This window comes from Falco punctatus (assembly GCF_963210335.1).
Source record: "Falco punctatus genome assembly, chromosome: 9".
NCBI lineage: Eukaryota > Metazoa > Chordata > Aves > Falconiformes > Falconidae > Falco > Falco punctatus.
In genome coordinates this window covers 10,927,682-10,955,546 of record NC_137589.1, presented here as the reverse complement: position 1 = coordinate 10,955,546, position 27,865 = coordinate 10,927,682, and positions in this window count along the sequence as shown.

The window sequence follows — 27,865 nt, the reverse complement described above, 5'->3', positions numbered from 1 at the left end:
GGTTGGTGGTGTTAGGGAACAGACACCATAGCAAAAGATGGTTGTCATTATGATATACGTTTGTAGTACATTACAAAATCAATTTGACAACTTTCATAGTCTTGTCAACCATCATTCCGAAGCACTGCAGGACAAATGGATTTTCTCTGTGGCAGTGGGACAGGGAACATGAATTTTGATCCTTCTGTTAGACAGCTCAGTACCCATGAATTGTGAAGACAGCAGAATCCATGCTGCCATTTATTCTCCCACTGACAGCCAGGACACAGGGGTGGTAACTTGGTTTCAGCTGGGATAGAGTTAATTTTCTTCTCAGTAGCCAGTGCAGTGCTATGTTTTGGATTTAGTACGAGAATGGCGTTGATAGCACACTGATGTCTTAGTCTTCACTAAGCAGTGCTTACTCTAGATCAAGGACTTTTCAGTTTCCATGCTCTGCCAGTGAGGAGGTGCACAAGAAGCTGGGAGGGAGCAGGGCCAGGACAGCTGACCCCAACTAGCCAAAGGAATATTCCATACCATAGATCATCATGCTCAGTATATAAAACAGTGGCTGGGGCCACTGATCGCTGCTTCAGGACTGGCTGGGCATCAGTCAATGGGCGGTGAGCAACTTTAATGAGCATCACTTGGGTTTTTTCCTTGTGTTTTATTCCTCTATCCCTCTCCATTTTAGTACTATGGGTATTATTTTATTTTATTTCCATTATTAAACTGTTCTTATCTCAATGCATGAGTGTTCCTTTTTTTTTTTTTTTCTTTCTCCTGATTTTCTTCCACACTCCACCAAGGTGGGGGGGACGCGAGTGGCTGCATAGTACTTTGCTGCCAGACAGGGTTAAACCATGACAGGTGAGCATACAGAAGGAACAGTCTTGTAGATAGTGGAGGTATGGGACACTGGATTTTGTGATGCATCAAAGAATGAAAAGACCTAAGAACAACCACTGAAGTACAAAAAATATGGTGTGAACATCTCCTTAAAAATACAGACATAGTAGAGGTCTGTAGTTTGCTGAAGAAAGAAACGATGAAGGGAAGAAATCTGGGTGCTAGTATATCAATAGTATAAAAATTGAAAGCTCATTGAAAGTAGAACTAAGTAGGGATTTGGTTTTCACTTGTTTGTGACTCAGAGCCTTGCTAAATCATGGCCGCCTCTTTTCACTGAACATCTTGGATATGGCAGAGCTGACACTTCTATGTGACTTAACCTGCTGGGGATGGGAAATTCTGTGTTATTAACTGAGCATTTCAAGTAAGGAAAACTGGAAGAAAAATCAATAGAAAAACAACCCAACATATATTATTTAATCTATCATCAAACCATAATTGCTAAATAACAGCATTGTTTTTATCCTCACGGTACTAACTCACAGTTTTAACTCACAGTAACTAATATCCCAATTCATATATCGCTTCTTGATATGTTTTGACAACCAGAAAATTGTTCCTCTGCCTGAACTTAGGAAACAACTTGTTGTTTTCTGAGGTGAAAATGTAAATACAACAAGACACAGCAGAAATAGCCTAGTCCTCCTCCAGTAAATATGACAGTTAGTGCTACAAACATTCAGCCCTCATTCAGAAACCCACAACAACCCACATTTCTGTGAGTACTAAACTGCTTAGAAGGTTGGGCCTAACAGTACTAAAAAAAGTTAGCAATAACTGTTACGACAGCACATGTGGGATAAGCACAGGAGAGAAGAATAAACCGACTTTCAAATTGCAGATGGTATGAGAACTGTCCTAGAGAGGGGGTGGAAGAAGTGAGGAGAGAAAGTTTAAGGTGCCCCACCCTGGAATGCAGACCAATGTCCTGTAAGTGGTACCTCAGCCTGCTGCAGTCAGTCTTGTGTAATTAGATTTCATGTAAATACAGTGCTTTCATCACCCACCCCTCACTTGTGCTCATTGTTTAGGGTCTGACTCAAAACTGCCAGCTCTTACCTAGGCCCCTGTGAATATAAATAACCAAATGTCTTCAATAAGCCAGGCAGCAGCTGACTCCAGGGTTTTAAAGGTCAATAATTTCTTTTTAAAAATCAATATCTTTGTAACTAGCTACTAAAAGCTTCCAGCCTAAAAATGCGCTTAAATGGACAATCCAACAGGGCTTTTTTCCAAGCCACATGAATTCTAACAATGTTCGCACTTGTCAGTTTTTAAATTGTCAGAAAGCCTTTTATTAGGGATGGGGAATTCTGAAGATTAATTCTGCTCCTTTCCAGGAAGCCACCACTTCATCATCCCCTATTCACAGCTTATCGCAGACAATGCATACTATTCAACAGCAACAACGCAGGTACCTTCAAACAGGACAAGTGTGTAAGCAATAGCCGAAGAGCGGCATTTCGCTGTGCCAAAGGCAAGCGGGCATGGTGTGCTCACCTTCCCCAAAAAGGAGCAATTTCTTTCTTTCAGCTCTGTTCTCCATAAGAATCATCACTGTTTTAAAAAAGGAAGGGATTGTCTGTGATCCTATAAAAATGGTTGACGATAACCCCCCAACTTGTATAAAGTATATATTTGTGCAATAAATAAGGCTGTGAATGAATGAAATCACTTGCCTTTCCTAGAAACCATTTGTTTAGTTAGCTATGATGTATCTAGTTTATTATTTATAGGCCTAAACTTTCACATCATAATGAGAGATACTCCACTGGGCTTGAATACTAGCATTCAAAATAAGCATGATTGGCAAACATACTTGATTTAAAGGAATTCAGATAATTTGACTTCTCTTTGTGCTCCATCCCTCACTGCGAGTACAAGCCACACTAAATACAACAACCACTGCCTAAACAAAACCTTAAAGAAAAGGTGTTACAGCAGGATGCATCTCACACAAGCAAGAAGAAGCGACATGAAAGCAACTGTAAGTGCTGCCTTTGGTTAAGCTTTTTAGACTCCAAGGCAAGCCTCAGATATTACCTTGTAAGAGGGCCTTTGCAGAAAATAGACTAGGGAGTAATACAGCCCCCACAGGAACTTAGTTTCCTAAAATTAGGTCAGCATGGATATAAAATTAGATTCAGTGTTCTGCTGACCGAACCAAAAAGAGGAGGAGTGATTTTTAGTCAAGAATTCTTGAGGGTAATGATATATCTTGCTGGAAATCACCAAGTACAGGCCACAAACTCGCACAGTGGTTGGCTCCTTCCTCTTGCCAACATCTGCTAACACTCGTTTGAAGCTCAAGCACAAATGAGAACGTAGAAATTAACTGTGAGGGCCAAATTGTTTAGAGTCAAAACATGCAGCACTATTTAGACAAATGACTACACATTCTATACTTAAAAGTGCATTCAGTATAAGACTTAGCTATCTACTATAATTGATTTCTCAATTAAATTGCCAGATGAAATTACTTGGGGGGGCGGGGGAGGGGGTGGGGGGAGGGAGCAGGGGTTAGGAAAAAAGAGCAACATACAAAACCAAAACCTACTTCAAATCAAATATTCAAAATACATTGGTAAAGTGGAGATTGTAATTATAAAAGAGCACAATGTAGCAACCTTGGAACATACTAAATGATTTTGAACAATAATTTTCTAAAATCAATTCTAACCATCTACTGTCTTACAATGCAGTATCTCTGAGGCTTAGAAATTAAACTCTGGGGAGAAGGAAACATTGCTGTCTAGTAATGAATAAACTGACCTTGACCGAAAGAATCCTCTGAACAAAAGGACCACACTGGAGCAATGGGAAAGGAGGCTCCACAAAAAGCAACATTCATTGCTACCTTCTCAGTATTGCAGGACTATTTAAAAATATTCTGTTGTAACTTGTTTGAACAACAGTAAGTATCATACTGCATTGCAGTAAACTGTACACCTACCCATCTCAATTGTTCGGTCTCGCTAAGGTCCCATCCCCTGTGGGGCCCTGTCTAGAGGACTGGGTGTACGGACTAAGGGAGGTCCTGCTGACTGCATGCAGCAATTCAGAACGATGTCCAGAGAAGCAGCTACTGCACAAACAGTCCAGGAAAACCCTTTTGGGGATTACAGCAATGTGTAACGATGTTAGAAACTGCCGAGAAGGTTATAAAACAGATTTTGACAACTGCGGGACAGAATTTCTCTGCGTACCTGGGAAGTAGGCCAATTAGTGCTACGCAGGATTTTGTTGGTTTGCAGACATAGTTACCCAAAAAGATCAGCAAGAAATAATCCAGCCCAAACCTCTCACAGACCTGGACAAAAAAATTTGTCCCATTCCTTCAGCATCACGGTATAGCAACATAAAGCCCTATCCAGTATAAAAATCTACATTTTAATCATCCGCAGGCCATCTAACATTGATACTGGGTTATGGTTAAAAAATAAGAGGTTGGGAAATAAGCTCCTGGGCTACTGAGCTGGAGCAACCTGGGATGGAAATTTTTAATGCTGTTGTGAAGCCTGTTTACCTAGAGCTGAAAATTATGAAGAGTACTACTCCCTCATTCCACAGAGCTTGTACAGCAGATCAGAAGGTTTATGAACGCCAGGGTGGAAAGCACTAATAAGATCCCTAACGACAGTGCTTTGAAGAGTTCTGGGGTTTGGCAACTGCAAAAACATATACCTTCTTTTCATATGATCACTGAATAGGAGCTTTGTTGCCAGCCAGGTCTCTGCTGGGATGCCGACTTATGGAGGAACTCATCTAGCCTGTCCTGCCACAGCATCTGAGGCTTTACCATATATCTTAAAATCCAAACAAATAATTGCATTACTTTCCTTAAGGTTCTCCAGGGGCGATACAATAGGCGTTTGCAATGCTGATGCCTTTAAGCTATCACAACAAACTTCTTGTGCAGGCTTATACCCCTGCTGCGTTCCAAATAGCATCTGTGAAACCAGAAACAAGCGTTTACTTGTAGCGGGGACTCTAAGTGACAATGGATGACATAACCAATCCATCCAATGAAGCAGCACTCCCAGGAATAGCATCATATGTATGTGCATTTATTGCACATGTGGCAGTCTTAATGAGGAATGCATTGCTTGTGTGCATGCTGGTTTTTGACAAACTGCTGTGAAGCATATCGTTCTCGTACGTGCTGGGGATCTGAAGTGCCAGTTGTACTTATTTTCTAAAACTTCTTGGATGATGAGCTTGCCAATCGGCATGTGGTGTTTTGTGGTTGATTAATTTTATAGATTGTGCTAGGTAAGAACTCTGTGACCCGCTGAATCCAATATCAATTTTAATCAAACTCTAGTTGCTTGCTAATTTGGAGACGCAGGGTGCCACTTTATTGGTTTCTGTAGGCAGCTTGCTCTCCCTATATACAAATAGTTCAGAGGAACCTTTTAGCATACCTGTTTATTTCCAGAAGAGTGAATCAACACAAGTTTTTAACCACAAACTTCATGGTTTAGTACAAGAAGTAATTTAAGCACAGTGCAGCTAATTGATATATACTCATATTTTTGTAACTTTCTAACATGGTAACAACTGGACTTGTAAACTGAAACATAACACAAAATCCAAGCATGAGAAAAATCAGAATTTTACTTGTCATATAGACTGCTGACCAGGTCCTGGAGAGTCACAAACAATCCTACCCCACAGGCAGTAAATCTCGCAAAAGATGTGTGAGTCTGTGCCTAACCCTACAAGGAACTGTACAATTCAATAAGGACTTGTAGGCAGTTCTGTTTCAGTATCATGCTCCACAAATAATAACCTGTAGGTTCCTGGGTCTGGTCCCTTTCTATAATCTCCATGCATCAAATCTCATCGTGTATGTCAACAAAAGCAGCTTCTATGCCCCTGTTTGCAGTATGCTAACAGTAACTACATGAATCCAGTATATCTCTGCGAGTCATTCTCCACAGGGTGTCTGGCCTTCAAATCTTGCAATAGCTGCATGGGGAAAAAGTAGGTTTAATTCTGGTTTTAGATTCAGAATTATTCTCCCTATGTGGTCTGCACATGACAAGCCCATGGATTCTTTCAAATTCATGTTTTATCCTCTTGCGTTTGCAAGTTTGTAAAAAACTGACAAGGGTTTTGGTGGTTTTTTTTTTTTTTTTGGGGGGGGAGGTTTGCGTGTATGTGTGTGTTTGTGTTTTAACGTTGGCTACGTTTTCCTGGATAGCATATTATATGTCAAAGACAGGGAAAATTAGTTTCTCTTATGGTTTTGTTTGTTTGTTTGTTTTTGTTACTGTTTTTAAGTTAGGCTGCCCACTGAGGACACAGACACTCTGGAGATCCTGAAGTAGAAAAGAGCAATTTCAATCCAGAGCCATGAAGACTTTTGAAAATGTGGGGACTACACAATAGTGATGTGAATAGCTTGTTTTTATGGCTAAGGCAGGCTCTGCTAACCAGCTTAACTAAGCAGCTGCATGAAAAATTTGCCAGAAGCACCTTCTGGCAAATCATAGTGGGTGGGAGGTCCAGAAGGAGTGCTGACAAGCACCGATAAGCAGCAAAGTCAGTGCTGTTTCACAGACAGACACTGAACAGCTACACCTAGCATCTAGAAAACCACATCTGCTACCTAAAGAATTCTAAGAAAATGGACAAAAGGAAAAAAAAACCTCCCACATTTGAACTACAGACAGTTTTAGTTATTTTTCTTAACACTAGCTCTTCAACAGCAGCTTTGCAATAAAACTGAATTACTCAGAAAACCCTACCAACAGCAACAGACTTATTTTGCTGATAAGTCCTGTAGAAAGAAACAGGGAAAAGCCCTTGTGCTCATTAAAACTGACAGATACAGCTCATTAATGAGACTATACCACTTTCCACAAAATTATAATTTCCCAAATTCCATTACTGTCCTGAAACTACAGTGTATGAATTATGAATATTTTGCAGATCATGAAAATCCTTTAGACACATTATCTAATCTTCCCTGACAACTCCCGTGAGACATGTGCCTCTGTGTTTGAATTCAGTTTAAAAAAAAGTCCAAGTGATTGAACATTAATTAGCCTATTTCAGACATTTATATATGAATATATAGTTTGTGTATATATATTTCTCTTTATGGAAATTTCATGAGGAAGGATGATGAGGCAATGTGATATGCCAACTTTCCTTACATAGGTCCCACTTTCTGTTCACACAGATGGGCCATCTACCAGCATCTTCTTAGCATCTTCACTCAGACTGATAACAAAGATGACACCTAGCGTCAGCCTCAGGATCTGATAGCTCTTTTCTTATTTTTGAGGCAACATTCTGGGCCTACAGGTAGCTTCATGATGGCACAGTGGCCAATATGTTTTTAAAAGGCAATTAAAAAAAAAAAAAAAAAAAAAAGCAAGCAAACCAAACACTCCTATAGGCAATGAATCATTTTGCTGTGCCAGTTGGTGCAGCAGACTGGAACCATTGGATGACTTCACCTGCTACGTCATCCTTGGTACATTTGCATTACATCCTGGTGAAAACCACCTTCAGGTGAGCTACTCTCTGTCCTTTGGACTTCTGAAGTCCCTTAAACCTCATGACAACCCCTGGGAGCCCTCAAAGATGATGAACTTTAGAATATCTTTCAAAATGGGAAACAACTGGATAGAAGCAAAACAAAACCCGTATTTTCAACCATATTTTTTATTCCAACACATTGAGCTTCATTCTCTGCTGAACTAGAGCAAGCTGGTCCTATCGATTCCCCAGCCCAGATCTTGCTAGAAAGCTGCTTTTCACCTGTCACTTCCTCAGCCAGCTCAACAGCCTGGCCCTGGGCACAAGCCAATCAGAGGACCAGAGCTGTGTTTAAATGTTACATATGCCAAGATCTTCAAATAGATGCTCTTTAGAAATACCCATAAGGGACATATTTACCTCAGGTGGATCTTTTGAGACAGATCCTATGAAGTCACCTAGACTCTGGCGGTTTCCCAGTGGCGCAGCAGGCTTATGGCTGCAGCAGGGACAGCACAGAGCTCCTCATGCAAACGCACAGGTTGCGCCAGCCTGTAAGATCGACCACAGATGGTTTTACCCGTTTGTACTAGGACTCCAACAAAGAGCCTCGAGCCCAGCTCTTTCAAACAGGGTCGTACTGTCTTGCCTATGTTTTTCTTCAAAAGGAGAGCTACAAAATCAAGCCATCAAGCTAATGTGTATTTTGCTGGCTGTATCTAAGCACTTGTAACACATGCATTGGCTATGATAAGCCAATTAGACCCTTTTGAGACCTAATACCATCTGTTGAAGAAATCGCTGGCAGTCCAGCAGGTAGTAGTGTTTCAGTCCCCCAGTGGGTTTCACATTTTACCACTCAGCACTCACAACTACCCTTCCCAGTGCCAGAATGGGAAAGAAAATTAAGACAAAGTTTTAGTCATTACCTATTGTGAAAAGAGGCAGAAGAGACAAAGCATGCATTTGTGTATGTGTAAAGTCAGTTCTTGCATTTCCATACTCACCACACTTCTGATTTTACCTTGAAGAGATGTAGGGTTTCAGTTGCCATAGCAACCATATTAACAAATAGCAGCATAGACTTTACACAAATGATGTGATTGTCAGGAGTTGGAGATAGTCTAACAGGTTTTTATTAGCTTTTTCTCCACCAACAAACACTTATTAGCTAACATAAACCCATCACTTTTGTTTTTCCTCATTGTATACCTCTCATTTTATAACAGTAAAGGTTTTTGCTTAAAAGGATATCCTTATATCAAGAGCCTCTAAATTTCATATACCTTATCCTTCATGCCTGAGAAAGGCATCACATGATTGCAGCATTCTTTAAAATGCAAAAATTGATTTGCATTAATGCTTCTCTCAGTCACCTAACTGGGGTACTATAAATACAGTTTCCTGTCTTCAGGATTATTTAGCGTTTTTGCTCGGGGGGCGGTGGGGAGGGGGAAAGCAAGGCAAAAGATAATTTTCTGAGGCAGATGGAAAGGGGGAGAGAATGTTCGGTATCATCCAAAAATTAACGATTAATCTGTTGGTTTCTTTAAAATGTAAAGATTGATAAAGGCTAAATTACTCAGACTTCAACACCTGAACATTTCTATCGCATGTTTTTTGTAGTTCATATGCATTTCTTGAATCAATAACTGATAGTCCACTGGATTAAACATTCATTTTGGCAGATTTTCATTCGAGAGAACAAAATTAATTTTTAGCTGCAGTATAACAGTAATAACAGTTTGCTCTTCTCTAGTCCCTTCCATCTTCATATTTCCTTCAAAGCACTTCAAATAATAATCAAAACTATTAATTTGAAATATGGGCACGCTTTAAGGATAAAGAAACCAAGATCCCACTTCAAAGGGACAGGAAAGGTCTGCGGCATGATCAACCATAGATCATGGTAAACATGAAAATTCTTAACACCCAAGCGTGTGCTCAGCTTTCTAACAGCTGAGTAAGACAGATGAAGTTTCGCAAACAATGTCATATAATAAGCAAAGAATTTATGGATCTATTTAAATATGACCACAGTGTACGTGTACAAACACTTGCTCAAAAAAAAAACAAAAAAAACAAAAAAAAACCACAAACCCAAACAACACCTTAGCTGGCTGAAGAATTATTTTAAATTCATGTCTCATCTCCTTAGCCAAAGCAGTGACTTATCTCCTGCACTAAATCTGCTTTCCATTTCATGCAGGTATTATACTAGCTCCAAAAATGGCTTTCTTCCAAACTCTTAACTAGCACCGTGTCAAAAAACTGCTCAACGGAACTGCACTCCCATGACACCTGGCAGCCAACATTTCAGATCATTACAATTACACATTTCCACTCCACTGTCCATTCCTACCTGAGGAAGGTAGGAGTTCTGAAAAAAAATTGTACAGAAGTTTCTTACAGTAGGCAAATTAAATTAAGACCCGTTTTTCCTTATTCTGTATCAAATATATGTACTTTCCATTTAGCTAAAATGGACTACTATCGTCTAAAAAGAGGATAAGGCACCACTTTTTCCACCTACAATCTCTTTTTACTTCTGCAATAAATAGTGTTTCCACCGGGCATATTTCATCTATATCTGCTTGGTTTGATAAAGCTAACAATTCATAGATAAACTTGCGTTTAGCTATTTAAGTCCATTCCTCTCCTTATCCATAAATACTGCAAAACCAAGTTGAAAAGATGCTGCTAGGAATACTTATTTTTAAGTATTTTCTCCTTCTGTCCTCTATTAGCTTCCCAAGTCTCTGTAAAGGATGAAGAAGTTTAGTTTTAAGGTTTTGACAATTTTAGCAGCAAATATTTGTTGCCAGCAAATAGCAAATGTGCCACCAGGGTAAATTTCTTTTCCCTCTTTCTTTGCAAGCAATATCACCTTACTACGATAAGCAGCTCTTTATACCTCTTATATGTCAGTGGCAGGTAGCACCTTGGACAGCCTGCCCCAGCCAACCAGGCTCTGCACTTATTTCCATAGGGAGTTCTCTGCCAATATATTCTCATTATGCCTAAGACATTTATAGAACAGCTTCCATTTTAAAAATAGCTCACAAACCTAATATACCATAGAGTGGATTCAATTCACCTACCCGAGGCAGACCACATAGCAGTTTGACAGCTCTCGACAGTACCAGAGTCTACATTTTCAGGATTGCTTTGAAGGAAAAAATGTATCCGCCTAACACTTCAGGGAGAATTTAGATAGATATATACTATGCTATAACTGCAAAGTATGGCATGATATTCAGACTCTAGGATTAAAAACCACCAAGGGTGTAAAAACTACCAAATGATCTTGAATGTCCATCAGCTTATCCTGTATTGATTTTACATCTTATTAAGAATAGATTTCACAGACTAGCATTTTTCACCAGCATTTGACCATTTTTTAAATTTTTCCTTAAAGAAATTGTCAGTTTTCCTAAGACATTTAATTGGGAAAGGCTGAGATTTCTCCAGTCAAGAATGAGCATTGTGATTTAAACCAGAAGAGGCTCTGCAATATTTAGTAGCCCAGGGTACCTGTGTGGGATAGGCAAGTCCCTATTTCAAAATTCTAAGAACTATTTTTTGAAACTGCATTTCCTGTTTTCAGGAAAGTTCTCTTTATAATAGGGCAGGTAAGATGTTTATTGCCAATGCCTGTCTGCTGCATGGTTCCAGTTTAACAGTGGTGTGCACTAGTCAATGTTTTTTCTGGGTTTCCTGGGATGACTTCTAGACACTACGCAAGTTGGTTTGGAGAAAGGCTGAGATAATTTTGGGGTGGTAGCTGAAGGTTTTCCCCTCTGTTTACTTTAGTCATATTAGAATTGTAAGGCAAACATGTAAAATAAAAGCTTACAAGGGTAGGGAAGCCAGAAACATTCAACATATGCAAGAAAAATTACTTTGTGCAGCTGATTCTTACATACTTGCCTGGTCTTGTGCAGAAGACCTGATGCTGGAGTCGCAAGCAAGACCTAAACATTCAGATTTCCAAAATTCAAATAGATTATCATGCATGGAGTAACTCAGGTCCCTTGGCAGTAGAACATCAAGCTAAACCACAAAAGGACCAAGAGTCAGGTCTGACAAAATGTTATTCTTTAGATGTCTCATCCTCTGTCAGTACCACATGATGTAATGCTATGCAGAAATACCCAAACTAATCTCACCATACCAGCCAGTAAAGTAACAGACCTGCCTTAATGTACTCTGCCATCCAGGTTCATTAATCCTTTTCAGAAGCACCTTGCCAAAATGGCAAAGTGAGTATAGGCATTTTTGCATGAAACTATATTATGTCCTGAAAATTTAGAGCAGTAGGCAGTTTTGGCAGATTTGGGGTTTTAATAAAATAAAATAATAAAGAAAGGCTCTTTGACTTTTGTGACTAATTACTAACTGCCTGCCCACTGTGTCAAATCACATTCTATATGAGAATTCAGTTACTATAAAAATTGTGGGTGTTGTTTTTTTTTTTTTTTTTTTTTAATTAAGAAATACTGTTTTGGTAATTAAGTAAAAGTGCACATGTGGCATGTTCAAGGAATTTTTATTGTGCTTGAGAAAGATGCCAGGCTAATACAGCCATGGAAATTGAACCACTCCATTAAAGCAGAGACGAGTACAGCATGGGTAGTAGCAGTGCAAGCTGCCTCCACAGCTCTGACAGCCAAATGACATCAATCACAGCCACGAGGGGACAGATTTAAGCATAAGGGTAACACTGCACATCTACACCCATCCAAACCTTGGCCTTACTGAACGACTGTCAGGGAGCGCCAGCTGCATAGTGTGGGCAGCTGCCCACGAGCCATCAGCCAGACCCATCAGTTTATTGAACACAAAGAGCCAAACAGCTGTCAGATAGTAACAAAATTTTTGTCATAATAACCAGAGGAAAAAAAGATTCTTTATGCCATTACTAATCTTGTGAGCCACCCTTTTGTTTCATTATTTTAGTAGACATCCCTAAGAGATATCCTGGTCTCCAGTTTCATACTTTCTGGATTTCAGTCATGATACATATGTGGAAAGCAGCATGTTACTGACTCATGCATAGCCCTAACCTTTACCGCTATAGTCTGCTGCCGGGAATGTTTAAAAGACATTACCCCATTTGAATATTGCTCCTGCCTGATTTACACTATCCTTAATTTCCATGCTATGAAAAAGGAAATCACCATCCTTATTGCATGACTTCCTGCTATCTCAACATGCACAGGATACAAGACATTTTGAAGAGGACAGCAGTAATATGAAAAGAGAGAGAAAAAAGAGATACTAAATTCTTTGTCCTACTAACTCATTTTTCGTACAACAGATTTTTCTTTGGCGATTCCTTTCTGAGGCTTTTAAACACTGATTTTAAGACCCTTACTGGAAGCCATGAAATAGCGCAGTAATATAGGAAGATTCAGAAGTGGAAGTCAAAAGAAGAGGCAGCTACACCACTCCACCAGTCTCAGTCTCTCTCACAGAGGCAAAATTCTGCTGAGAGTTATGCCCTGAAAAACACTGATGCTCATCAGCAACAAGCAGCCTGAATATGGGGCGGGGGATGACTATTTCCCTCATTTGTGTGGAAACACAGCAAAACATAAATGTCCTCCCTACCAGTTAACGCTGTTTTTGTCTAGAGCTTGTTTGCCTTACTATTAGGCAAAGTTCATCACAAGCTTGGGGTAGGTTCACCAGGTAGCACAAAAGTAAATAACAATAACTGTCCAAGAGAAAACATGCCCGAGCCAGGCCTGACATTCACACAAATGCTGCTCTTTAAGCTAAAATCGAGCATCACTGCACAAGCATCAATGTAACCAAGGAGCCACTGGTCAGAAAGCAAGACAATGCAGGTAGAAGAGCAGTCTAGAAATCATTGCAACACCTTTGTTCAGGCTGCAATGGTTTGGGGGTTTTGTAGCGCCTGCATAGTGCCAGATACTCCAAAAAAGATTTAAAGAGGGAAGCGTAAGGCAGTAAAGGTGACTTTTAAAAACTAGTGCTCACTAAAAGTGACAAACAGTAGCAGAGTCTCAACACAGGAGAGAGGTGTAACAGCTATAATCTAGGGGTTGGTCAGAATAGCCCCGATTGCTGTTGTTGGTGGGTTTTTTTCAATCTGGAGAAGAACAAACAATATTAAGATAAGGAATATTCCTTGAGAAGGTTAGTAAGAGGATGGAGCCTGGCTTTTTTACAGTGTACTCAATGGGAGTCAATGAGTGTAAGTTGAAAAAAACACCAAGTAGGTTAAGACTGGATAGAAACACAGGTTTTTTTCATGAAGACAGCCAAGCAGTGGAACAGGTTGCCCAGGGACTTTTTGCCATCTCCATCCTTGGAGGTTTTCAAGGCCAGGCCAGATAAAGCTCTGAGCAACCTGGTTTGATTTCATAGCTGACCCTGTGTTGAGCAGGAGGTTGAACTAGAGACCTTCTGAGGTTCCTTTCAATGTGATTTAAGCTATAATCCTAGCACCTGCCCCAAACAACCCAGAGATATTTATGGGAAAACTTTCCATGTATAGGAAAGATCAACCAATAATTCAGTCAAAGCGGAAAAGGTGTGTTTAAAAGGGAGAGGAAAGCTTTACATGTAACTCTTTCAGGTGCATATGGAGACATTCTAACTTTGCTTTTGCAAGTATAAAGGTTTCTATCTGGATAAGAAATGCCACCATACTTGTAAAGAAAAAAAAATTACAATACTCTTTCATCAAAATTGTCCTAGTACAATAACCTCCTTACAAAGTATGGTATTTATGATGGATTTACTACCAAGAACTTTTTTACTTCTTTCTTAAGAAACAATGATTTATTTTAATTATTTATTTCAGATAAAATTGACAAGTTTGAAGACTAAACTAAATGAACACTAGAAGTCTTTGCTTTATGTCAGCAAGGACTAAAAACTAGGAAAACTGCCCTTTTCACTCCTCAAAATTTTAGTAACTCTTCTCTGTCCTTGCAATATTCACTGGTTCTTGCCTTCACTTTCTCTTACTCTTTTCATCTTTCTCACTCAGTGGGTAAAAGGCAAGTTGCACATTGTTGTCCTGTGATTCATCTTGAATGCAAAACAACCCTTTTAGTATGACATGTGGTGTTAATCACCATCTTCCTCTCACTTGATGTCATAGTTGGCAATTTTCTAGCATCTTCACTGGGTGGCCATGTGTCCATCATGTCTCATTTCTTCATTGCATTCAAGTGTGGGTAGCAAATGTAACTAACTGATTTAAAGAGAATTTTTTAAAAAAGCATACTCAGAATCTGTCTCATTTTTAGACAGTGTTAGATATCAGAGAGATTAACCTACTCTCAATCCCACGGGATATAAATCAATGCATCTTTTAGTACGGGGAGGTTTTTAGTTTGTTTTTCTATATCCATGTCACTGTAGTCCTCTCAACTATTTGTTTATATAACGGGAAAGCCAAGTAGAGTTTTCCACCCCCTGCCAATAAGCTGATTGTTCTTTGGCTCAAGCTGTTCAATATATTCCAGACTAGAGCAGGGAAGTTATTTGTCCTCAACAGTTTGGCAGCATTCTGCTATTTTAAACAGATGCTGTGGTTTACACCCCATTCCCCCATTTGTAACTCCTTATCACTGGTGGACTTAAATATCTTTGTACATTAGCTCTTCCTGGACCCTGGAGGTCAAGCTGCACATTAAAATATTTCATTCTTTCCTCCTCTGTGTTTGTGCTGCGTGCTAATTCTATTAGAAAACTTTGTTTAGCTCAAATTGCAGTATTAAGATCTGTGTGTGGTTTATGGAGTAGGTCCTTCTGAGCCCCTAAGGTTACACAGATAATACTACTACTAAATTCCTTGTACAGTATCAGTTCTGTAAAGCATTAGTTCTCACCAGGAAGCAAACTCAATGAGAACTGTGAAAACTGCAAACAAGTAACAGGAATATATAATGAATTTGCAAAGGAAATTCTCACTTTCACCAAGTTGTTTAGTTCTTGGGCAACTGTCTGTGAAAATTAACAGTTCAAAATTTCCCCTTGTAATCCTACAGCTAATATGTATCAGCCTCTCTGTAGCACCAAGGTAAATGCAATATATTTTATGACTTCATAAATATTTTCCTAAAATAAATCCCAAATTCTAGAAGCCTATGCTTAGATATTACCTATATGCCACTCATTCACTCATTCTTCAATGACACAATTTCTCAGCAACCTAGCTCACTGCACCCTCCACACCTACATCATGCATTTTAATCAATTTACACACCGTTTGCTCAGAATAAATAAAAAATAAAATAGATACCCCATAGTAGAACATTTTAGCCTAGAAAGTGATAATTATACTAAACACAGGACAATATGAACATGTAAAAGATGTGCATAAACACTAACGCACACCTACTGCGGTAAAATATCTAGCATTAAACACAATGAGAAAGGATGGTTTCATTAATCAGGGTTAGGTTAAAATCCCAGTTGATACAAAGTTATCTCTTCTATAGAAGTTAACATGGGAAATTCAGAGTGTGGATATTGTTGATAATGAAGGATCAGAGCAAGGACACTGGGGAGTACAGTAAGAAAAACCAAGGCAATAATAAGTGATGGCATAACAACAGATAGAAGAAAGAATAAAAATATAAGCATTATATGAACAGCATAAAAAGCATGTACTTGACCTTACTGAAAGATCCAATAACTTCTAATGAAATAGCTCTACTTAAATGATAAGTATGATTCTGCAGAGAACCCCTTTCAAACATGTAGTGATAATTTCTTGCAGTACAATCCCTAGTAATAAATCTTTTGATCTTAGCAACAAAAGATACAAATGAAAGAGTAGTCTCAGAAAAACATGGATTTTTTTTCCCATGCTTTCACACTAAATCTACTCAGACAAACAAATTACAGAAGGTCAATGTGCAAAGGGAAGAATAATTTAGGTCAAAAGGTTTATTTATAATATCCAATGAAAATTCTACCATCACAAGTAACAGAAAAATATTCCCCATTCTGGAAATGTAACTGCATGCAATGGCACCCAGACAAATGTTATAGTAAGAACGCAGATAATTATCAAGTAGATACAGAACTGATGATGAATGAAGCAAAATTTTAACAGACAAGTAGCTAGTCACTTCAGAATCAAACACCACATTTAAGGAAATAAAATGGTTGCCAGCAAAATGTCTTGGTTTGAAGCAGAAATATAAGTTGTGCATTGAAGCTACTGGACTCACATGGAACTGCCAAATCTGTGTGTGCGATTGATTCATTTGGTAGGTGGCATCGAAAAAATATGTAGCGTTAATGCTGTCCACGCCTATATGAACTGACAGCTTGCAAGAGGGAAGTAAGCCAAAAGGGCAGGGCAGAATGTAACATTATTGGCATTGACATAACCTTGGATCACATATTTTATGTATAAACAAGCACCTCTGCTATGACAGCAGTTTTACAAGCATTAAATAAATCATGAAAAGCAAAAAAAAAATATTTCTCCAAATATTTTTGGAACCAGTGGAAGGTAGAGAATATCTTTTATATAAGGAAAACTAAGTAGACCTAAGATTGCACCATGTGGTTTAGAGATATACGATATGACCAAGGGATTATTTTACAGGAGTCTATAAAACCATGAGCAACAGGAAGAATAAAGTCATTAGTGTTGTTCTCTATGTGAAAATACAAGTAGAGTTTATCAGTGCAACATTATTAGGTAGCGGGTTAAAAACAAACAAACAGAGGTATTTCATTTAACGTATCTAGACTGAAATTCACTGACACAAGATGTGGCACTTGGGAGGGAAAGGGATTTTGAATTGGCTGACCACACTTTGAACACTTGTCACCACCCTCCATCCTGGCTTTAGAGAACAAGTGAAAAAAAATTATTTGTAAAAGAGGATGCAAAGCCCCAGTTACTTTTACAGAAATAATTTATTTTTGAGGTCACATCCACCATTTTTATTGTTCAGCTGTGTGCCACATAAGATAGAAAGATATGGATTAGAGCCTAGTATTTCCCTCCTGTGTTCACACAATCCAGAAGCATTATTTCCAAGGCATACAAGATCTTAAACCACGAAATTTTCTAAGAAATGTTCATTCATTGAAGCTGTATTAACTTTGTGGCAAAAGTGGTTTTCTGAACACATAACCCTGCTGTCCCACAGGCACACTGGAAAACTTTTTCTCAGGACACGTTTCTGACATCCAACATCCCTGTATTGCACAGTTGTGCAAAGTAATTGGATCCCTCACACACACAAATCTATAAGCTCTGTGGCAAAGAAACAAACATAAACACATAACATGAGTAACTTAACTGCAGAAGGTTGCAAATTCAAAGCTGGAATTAGCAATCTGTTCCAGGTTTCAAACATTAACATCTTATAACAGCAATTTGCTATAAAGTACTACTATACTTTTTCAAAATGCAAACCATGTGTGTAGTAATGCCTTGGTTATTTCCTACTATTGCTTGGAAATTTCATAAATATGATCTGTGTTCCAAGATCTGTTTTTCTTTTGCTGTGCAGGATTTTTCTCCCACTGCTAGTTTTTCACTAGTGATAAACTGTGCATTTTCATTTTAAAAAAATATGTGTCATTTACTTGCCTTTTGTTTTTAATCATCCAGTGTACATTCTAGAACAAGACACCATCTTAAATTAGTAATTGGAAGAAAATATAATGAAAAGGTGCAAATGGAATCATACAAAAATTTCCTATTAAAAAGTATAAATTATGCTTCTACAAACAACTTCTCAATTGATATCTTTTTTCATGAAAGCCTGGCAGAGCCACGTTTCTCTAATGACTCCCATCTGTGCTCTTCTCATGGCTTAACCCCAGTCGGCAGCGAAGTACCACGCAGCCGCGTGCTCACTCCAAGCCCCCCAGCAGGATGTGGGGGAAGAGAATCAAAAGGGTAAAAGTGAGAAAACTTGCCGGTTGAGACAGGAATGGTTTAATAATTGAAATAGAATAAAATATAATTTGTAATTATTGTAATTAAACAGAGAGAGAGAAGGAAAACCCAAGACAGACAAGTGATACTAATGAAAACAGTTGCTCACCGCCCACCAACTGATGCCCAGCCAGTCCCTGAGCAGTGGCCCCTCGCCCAGCCTTCCCCCTAATTTTGTACCTGAGCATGATGCCGTATGGTATGGGACATCCCCTGGGTCAGTGGGGGTCAGCTGTCCCGGCCGTGTCCCCTCCCAGCTCCTGGTGCCCCCCAGCCCCTCGCTGGTGGGGCGCTGAGAGGAGCAGAAAGGGCCTCGGCTCCGGGCAGGCTCTGCGCAGCAGTCACCAAACAGCCCTGCGCTGTCAGCCCTGTTCCAGCACAAATTAACTCTACCCCAGTGAAAGCCGGCACAGCTCTCATCTGTAAGTTCCTGACTGATATCATTACAATATAGGGTAATTTTCTATCAAATGCATTACTTAGACTTTGAAACCTAACCCATCAATGCACAGGGTTTCTCAGAGTACTGCCCACAGAAGAGGAAGAGTCTTCCATGAACTAAAACCAGATGAAAAACTTATTTGCGTATTCCTCTAGTCTGCAAGCAAAATCTATTGAATTAATGACAGAAATTTCATTTATCCCCAGAATACTCCATTTTTCATACAGTTTCATTATTCACCTAAGTCTGGGAATAGCATTTGACAACTAAGCTTTTAGGTATTGGTTTCAAAATTATTATTTTTTCTGTTGGCTGCTGGGTAACATCTTGTGGCAATCTTTGACGTTATCCAGCTGGCTCTATTTGCAAATCATTAAAATTGATAGCTGTTGTTTTCCACCAAAAATGAAGTTGCTCAAAAGTAGGAAACAAAGTTAAAGACCTGATTCAGCTTGCTTTGCCACTGTCCTTGTGGGCAGCCAAAAAGAGGTATGGCATCATTAAACAAATCCACCCAAAGAGCGTTAGAGGAAAAAAATTTGCACTCAACTAACAGCAGACATGACTGCACCATAGAGAACCTTCTCATTTGCAGCTTTTCATTTTGCTGCTTTGTGTAACAGAGATAGGATAAAACTGAATTGTGGCCATCCACCTCCTTTTGCTGGCCCTGTGAGCAGCTGTAGCTAACGGACAGAACAAGCAATGACAAAGGGCAAAGAAAGTGTACATGGCCAGCCCGAGAGAAGACCTTGGAGAGAACACACACCCCCTACAATCTCTTCTTTTATTTCCCCTCAAAAAAGGAAAAATACAAATTCTTCTGCTGAACTTCTTTTAAAAAAAATATTTTGATTTGTGATAGAACTGATCTATAAAGCCCAGAATATTTCAGATTTGTTAGTAGGTAGGGTTTTATCTTAGGCAATGCTTAATAATAAAGGCAGCATCTTTGCACAGACACTAAACTGTTATTGGAAAGAACATAACATACAGATGAAGATGCACAGGTAGTCCTTTGACAGAGAGGTGTTACACCCAGCTTTTCTCCAAATGTTCCAGTATTGACTAATGAAGAGTAACCTGATGCCAGAGCACTGCCAGCTTCTCATTACTGCTATTTTAATGACTTTCCATGGAAGCATTATCTCCTATTTTATAGCTGTCAAATGTATTATGAAAATAAGTAAAAATCTTTTTCATACATGTTGAGCTCTGCATTTCAATGCTGGCAGTGTGTTCCAACACAATATAATTGACAAGAAATTATTTCCTTTATGTTTATCAGGGGGGTCATTCATATAATACTGCATTAAAAATGCATCTGCATACTGTTAATTGTACATGGAAATATAAGTAGAAAAGATACATTTACAGAGAAGTAGTAAATTTCTATTTTTAAATCCAAAACCAAAGGGCCTACAATAGATTTTGTATGCCCAAGGCTTCACACCTGCATATTTGCTGTTCCAAAAAATACCAACAGGTGTCAGAATTTATGATGTCAGAAAAGGCTGCATGAATCCAGGACTCTAAAACTACCAGTAACACTTGAATTTCATCACAATTAAATTCAGCAAAATGAATTGTGCATCATGTTTCCAGCAATGCGTGCTGTCCCAAAAAAAGCCAACCTACAAGGGGTTTATACTTTTATACAGTTCCCTAATTTACCTGCTTCTGCCTGCAACTATACCACAGTGCACTTTCATCCTGTCACACTTTTAACATAGCTAGGGTAAAATTGCCTTGGCATTAAGTAAGAAGCAGAAAGCCACTTCCCATATTCAAGGAGATTGTAATTTGAGAGGATAATGAATCAATAATATGGTGTCTCCTGGTTATCAGAGTCCCTGAACATTTTCACAAGTGTAGGTCAGGAGCCTCAGATCAGACAGTGTCCTGGTTAGACTGCAGTTTGGTTACCTCTATCCTTTCTCTTACCCAGTTTTGTCTAAATTGGATACTTCCCCAAGTAAAGCCACATTTGGTTTTTAAGCTGCTTCCCAACCTATGTCAAGCCCTGTAATTTCCCAGCAGTGCTTACACCATCCAGTACTCCACCAGAAACAGCAATATTGGGAATGCTGACGGATGAAGAACACCACACGGCTGCAGATGCTCGTACTACCAAGTTGTCTAACCCACCTCACAGTAAGGCCACATTGCCATGGTGATTAAAAGCTGGATACCATCCACAGACTAGCGTATAGTGCACTCCTAAAATTCTCCAATATGTAGAGAAACGCTAATTTTATTTAATAAATGGTTTTAGGAAAATAGATTTAAGGAAAGTTACAGCAACAGACACAAATATAAACTAGGACATGCGTTAGCAGAGAGAAGTATCTATGGGTCACATCCCCAGACACACATATTGCTGGTCTAGTTAATATTTAGATATTCCCTAACTGCAGTGCACCGTAGCATTCATGAAGGTGGATTTATTCTCATTCATCTTTTACTCATTGAATTCCAACTTTTCCAATTTTTCTGTACCATTGCCAGTAAGAATGCTGAAAAAAAATTACAGCCACAAGTACAAACATTTATGCTTCATTACACAAACGTTTGTGCTAAACCAACCTCAAAGGGGTATGTCCTTTACCAAAGCAACCTCATTTAAAATTCTAAATGTGTATTCAAAGGAAATACTTCTCCAATATTTTTCCCTTAGCTCTAGGAACACAGAAGATAGATTATATACAACTTTCAGTCAAGCATTTTTATGACCATCAAATTAAAAGAAAAATATTTTAAACTGGAAGAGTCCATACAGCAGCATACAGTGCTGACAAGATGGCAATATACTAGCCAAACATTTTTTTTTTTCTTCTTACAAAAGTCAAGGCATATCTTCTCTCCATGCTGTATAGAAAATATTATCCTTATTGATTATCAGGACATCTCCTTGAAGATTAAAATTACTAAATGTTTCTTCACTACAGAACATTTTTATCTTCAACACCCTCAATAGATATCATCAAAAGGGATGCACTTACAAAGAGAGACAACATTTTCTTTCTCTCTAAAAACATGGAACATACAGGCAATCTACAGAGAGTAATTGCATTTAACGTAATTAGCTAATTGTGCACATCCTTCACTATGCATCAACATTAAATCTAGGCCTTTAATGACATTCTAGGTTATGTGTTTGGACACATTCATAGCAAAGGACAAATGACCATAATTATTGTTTTTGAATTTGCTGCTCATTTCACCTCTATGCATTGCATAAGGATTATAATGTAGCAAATTCAAAGCAAGAGGAATCTTCAGAAAGAACAATGAACAAATCTTTAACACAGCGGAAGGCTTTCTTCAGTAAGCAACTAGTATGCCTCTGGGGATGAAATGCCCCACTAGAAAAAGTAAGTTCATCTTAATTAGTAGATCGATGAGCATAATTATATTCTATCATGAAAAAGGACAAATTTATAAAGTACAAGTCGGCTTGACCAGTTAAAGCATAGTTGAGAACCCTGAGTCCATTAAATTAGCTGGGAGATCTAGGAATCGTTCCCCATGAAATTTTTAGTACTTACAACTGCCAAGTAGAAATCATCTCTCTCAGGGTACTCTGGACACTTCCACACACAAAAATAATAATGCAACCATCATATGCCTATGCATGACCCCATATACAAATGGAGTCCCAAGGTCACAACCATCCAATTATCACCTGTTATCTCAGTCAGTAACTGGATGTTGATCTCTCATACTGATTTCTATTGAAATATGAAGTGACCCTTCAAAACAGAAAGCTGTTTGTTCAAGGAAACATAAGACAAGAGGAAAAGGGTAAAAACGAAGTTCATAGGACCTATATTCAAGTTTTCCTTGCAAGATCTGGGAGGTCGTCTTGTTCCAAGTACCTAACATAATTGGGCGCAGATGAAATGTCTGTCCAGAACCTTTGTCTTACCTTGATTTAATCAGTGTGCATTCCTCTGAGTTCACAGGCAACGTTTAATTCTTTTCAAAGTTCCTTTGTCTGTTCTGGGAATTTGGAGCCTGACCAATCTGATTAGTTCATCAATAAAGGTATAGAGGACAAAAGTACACTTCTACAAGAGTTTGCTGTTCATTCAGCACCTTCAATTATGTTACAATCATTGTCACATTCATGCAGGTCTCCTTCAGGACTGAATTAACGCTTTTACTTCTGTAGCAGAAAGTGTGCGCATGTGTGTATGTGAACAACCAAAACCAACAATAACAGCAAAAAACAACCCAGACACACACCAGTAATATTAATTAGAAAAAAGCATTACATCTACCACTATGGCAACAAGCTTCTTAGAGCAAAGAAGAATGGTCAAGGATGAATGAGTATTGTAGTGTCAGTTTTCTAAAGATGGAAACAGCTCATCAGAGTCACACACTGAGGTTCTGGGCCTCTCAAGTCAACACCCTGCTGCCACCATAGGGACTATGTGGCTATGATTCAGGGACAAGGCAAACAACATAAGCATGCAGAAGATAACTGCAGTTATGGTATGGGCTGCTCAGATTATCCTGATAACAGAAACCAATAATTGTCTTATACACACTTGCCTGCACAGAAAATTATATTTTCCTCAATAGACAGGAAGATCTATTAATGAGAATATTAACTAAATACCAAAATATTTAATTTCCCTTTGAACTAAAAGTCTGATTTAATCATTTACTAAAGGGCATAAGTCTGCCTAAAGAGAACAAAATGACAGAGCATCAACTTTTCAATGTTAACACTGAAACCTGGCTATGCAAGATTCACAGTATAATCTAAAACTGCAGTAATAAAGAAGGGTCTTCTGTGCTTTTCAGATCAGAATCCACATATGCAGATGAGATCATGCTAGCTTTATGGTTTGTGGCAAAAGCATGACAGTAACCAAGACAACAGCACAAATGCTTACTGCAAATTCCTCTTGTTAGAGTATATAGAATGTGGTGACCAGCCTGTTCTTTCCTCCAGATAAAGCCTAGTCATCTGTATTAGCACAAGGTCTCCTTAAGACTAAAGCTTGTCTCAGCTAATTAACTCTTACATTTACCATGCCCAGTTTCAGCCAGCTAGTGCATGATTAGGAGTTCAGATTGGGGTGCAAAGAATCTGTAAGTTGCACCACAACACTCAACAGAAGCAAATCTTAACAAATTCCCTGTGACAAACTGCACAGGGTAGAAATATTTGTGCACGGATGGGCCCTTACAAGTATATTGACCGACTTACTGTCAATATTCTCCTGCTGCACTATAGTCACTATATTGTATTCAACAGAGCACTTAAGCATACATGTTATTCCCTTTTATTTTTGTTAGATCTAAACACATAGTTAAGTCCTCCAAGTTTGTAGGGTAGCATTGCATTCAAAATCAGATGCCTTCTTTACAGGGAAGGATGAAACAACTCTTTCATGTTAACCAGTCTTGAGCTCTTAACAGCTCCAGCACAACCTGAATGCATTTCTGAACTTTGAAATAGGTTCCATTAAATCTCAGTGCACTTCTGCTCTTATTGCTTTCTAGTCAGTTGAATGCTTATCTGTACAAAACCTTACGAGTTATGTTCATCATTACTTTCAGGTTCATGGCTGCTCTAGCTTCCCTGACAGCATCAGAATGACCTCATTCTTCACATTCATTTGTTCTTCTCATAAATAAATTTCTCAGGTCATGTAAGTTCATTTCAAAGAGGTGTCTTCTCTTGCTAAGCACCATAACATGTCAGTATCCAGATGTCTGATGGTCTTCAGCTACCTAATTCATCGTGAGCTGTCTCAGCATGCACCTTTCCTTTGCGCTTACCCCACAGGCTTAATCCAAAGCCTACTGAAGCCAAAGGGCTTTAAAGGAGCCTTTTTTCCTTTCCAGCATCCTTTAGATGGGCTGGATTTTCTAACCTGCCCTTCTTGATACAAAAAATTACATTCAAGTAAACATGTTTCGGTCTGTTTTAGTGACCAGTCTTTATCAAATGCAAACATATTCTTCAGTCTGAAAACATAGGTACCCTTCTGGGGCAACCATTAAAATAATTCTACTAATTGTTTTAAAATACAGTTGCTATTATCTTTTGTTTAATAAACATCACAGGAAACTTATTTCAGCAGAAATGCTACAAAATCCACCCACATAAAATTTACCACAGGTATGTGCATTAAAAAGACATTATAAATTTGAGGCTCAGTTCTTCTTACGAGTTCTATATTTTATCCAATCTCTGTGACAGTGCAGACAGAACAAAATACCAAACCTCTAATTTCTTATATATTTTTTTGTTTTATTTATATTATTTTATCTTTATGTAGTGAGAATATATCAAACTGTAGCCTTACATATAGTACTTACTATTATTATATGACAAAATTATCATATTACAAAATATCACAATTGCATTTATAATTTTTTTGCAATAATCCATATTTTCTTGTGTGCTAAGCTACTTCTAAGCTACTTCAGTAATTTTTGGCATATATTTTTGAGAACTCAACATCCGCATTCTCACAGTAGGTTTTATAGAAGAAATGTTATCACCATTTTATAAGACTGCAAACAGAGGCAAAAGTGAGGTTAACTAAGAGATACAGTGCATCATATTGCTGCCATTGTAAATGCACACCTGTACTTTTTTGCTCCTTTTATATAAAAGTCAAATAAACTTTTAAACAAAAAAAAATATAGACATGGAGCATTGCAAGCCATTAAATTACTGCATCTTCGCACTTTCAGCCCCAGTAGTGGATTTAGAGTGATGTTAGTTAGTTATAAAAGTTACAGAAGTTAATTGGATGCTAAAACAGAAATGGAATGGATTTGTTCCTGTTATCGAGGAAACCTGTTGCTCATTTTATTTGTATTGTTTTCCCTGATAGTATTCTGCTGTACTGCAATTAAATTAAGAGGCCCAACTGGCAGACAAAATATAACAAGGTATTGCATTGATATAACCTATTCTGGGAACTGAAAAAGGCAAAGATTTTCTCAGCATGTTGCAAGGTTTTATAAGAAAATCAACCACAGTTCATTCTGTAACAAGAATTTGCATATCAAATACTCATTAGTTTGGAGTGATGGGAAAGTGTTTACAAAAGGTCAAATTTATATCCTCTTTCACCGACATTAAAGAAAATATAACATACTTCGACATAATACTAAAGTGTTTTAACAAGGTGTATTTGGTAGCTACTTGCAGCTATTTTTCAAAGATTCCTGGATTTAAATGTATGATTTTCAACTTTTCCACAGACTGCATACAGGTTAAGAACCACACATTCAAACATGTGCAAGACTACAAAGATAGAGTCAAATGTCAGAAAGGGTATGAAGAAACCTTTTCTAACATGCATGAAACATCCTAGAGAATCAGCTGCTCCCTCCTCTCTCTCTTCCATTTCATCATGATCTTCCCTAACGTATCCAAATCGTACAACCTTTCTAACTGATATCAGTTTAACTATCTTATGCTGATGGTTAAGTCTGCATTCACATTCTTTTATTATGATATTGTTAAAGTTACAATGTTGTAAACTATTTAACGAAGTTAATTTTAACAAGTACATGGAAAAAAGACTAGACTGCCTCTAGTAATATTTTGTGAGGACATTCAAGCTATTATCAGATTTACAAACATTCTAAACTACCAAGGTCACATGTTCTTACTATGTCATTAACAGAATCACCTCCTTTTTCTTGCATTAGTGATGAAACCATCAGACACCTAATTGTCAGACTGAATTCCCTTCTGCTTGTCGCTGAACCCGATTCTTTCTAGTTGTTACTGCTGAAAGCCTTCACATAAAAACCTTGATACTGTCAGCCTTATTTTAGGGTATGTTAGACTTTATAATGGAAAGTTCTGATTTTTAGTTTCTGAAATCTAGAGACACAGCAAGTACAAGACCTTTTCTACGTGCAGGTTCAAAATACAATTTACTAACAGCCACATAAAAAGGCCATGTTTATGGACAACTATAAATGAAAAGTTATTAAAAAATCTATAGATTTTATATGTATATAATCTGTGTAAATATATATTTTATATGTATCTAGTCTTCACTTGGCAACTGGTGTACTAAGAAATATGTGTTTCATATTTTACCTTTATAACACCCAATTTACTGCCACTGAACCATGCAGCTCTAACTAAATGCAGGCTAACTTTCTCCAGACCAGGCACGGGCTATAAATGTTAGTAGTCATAACTACAGTTAGCATGAATGGGTTTCTTGTCACTAGAATTACTATAAATTCCCTATTTATCTTTTACTTGAAGCACTGAAGAGATTATAGGGAGGTCGCAGTAAGGAACTGCAGAAGCCTTTCTGAAGGCAGCCAACAGCCAGCGCAGACAGTGTCACCCAGAGCCCAACCACACTTCCATCTGTAAAGAACAGCCGGGACCTTTAAAAAAGTCCCTTATGTTAACTGTATAATGTTTTCTGAAGAGACCATTTGAGACAATCTGGGCTAGATTTGTCAGAGTAACTTCACAGAATCGAAACATGAATCTTAGGGACCCTTATTCCTCCCTGCAGAGTATTCTGCAGAGCTGTGCTGGTGCCTTGTTTCCCTTCCTTTGCAAACCCCACACTGCGGGGACATCCATGAGCTAAAACTATTTCTGCTCCTCACTTTCATTCTTCATGGTTCACAAGATGTTACAGACTCCCCGCTACCATTCTCTGCTATCAGAAACACCAAAACTTTTCAGAACAAGAAACACACACACTCATCTTTTTCACCTAGCGATGAGCAGTGTGCTAAACGGGGGTAAAGGGGAGGTAAAGAAAGGCACATCTGGTTTCTCTGCTACATCATTAGTGCAAGAATACTATCTGTTTCTGAGACAGTACATACAACAGTACACCTACTGGAATAGTCCAAAACCTCTTTGCATGTCTTTGCTTCAGTCCCCTTTTCCCCCAGAGAGCGCAGGCATGTCAGGTGTTTTGACATGTAGGATAACTACAGTTCAGCTCAACGATCACTTACTGGTACCGTTACACAGGCATCTAATTGCTCTGACAGACCAGACATTTTGGCAATACCAACCAGAAGTTTTAACAAGAATTTTCTGGTAAAATAATCTC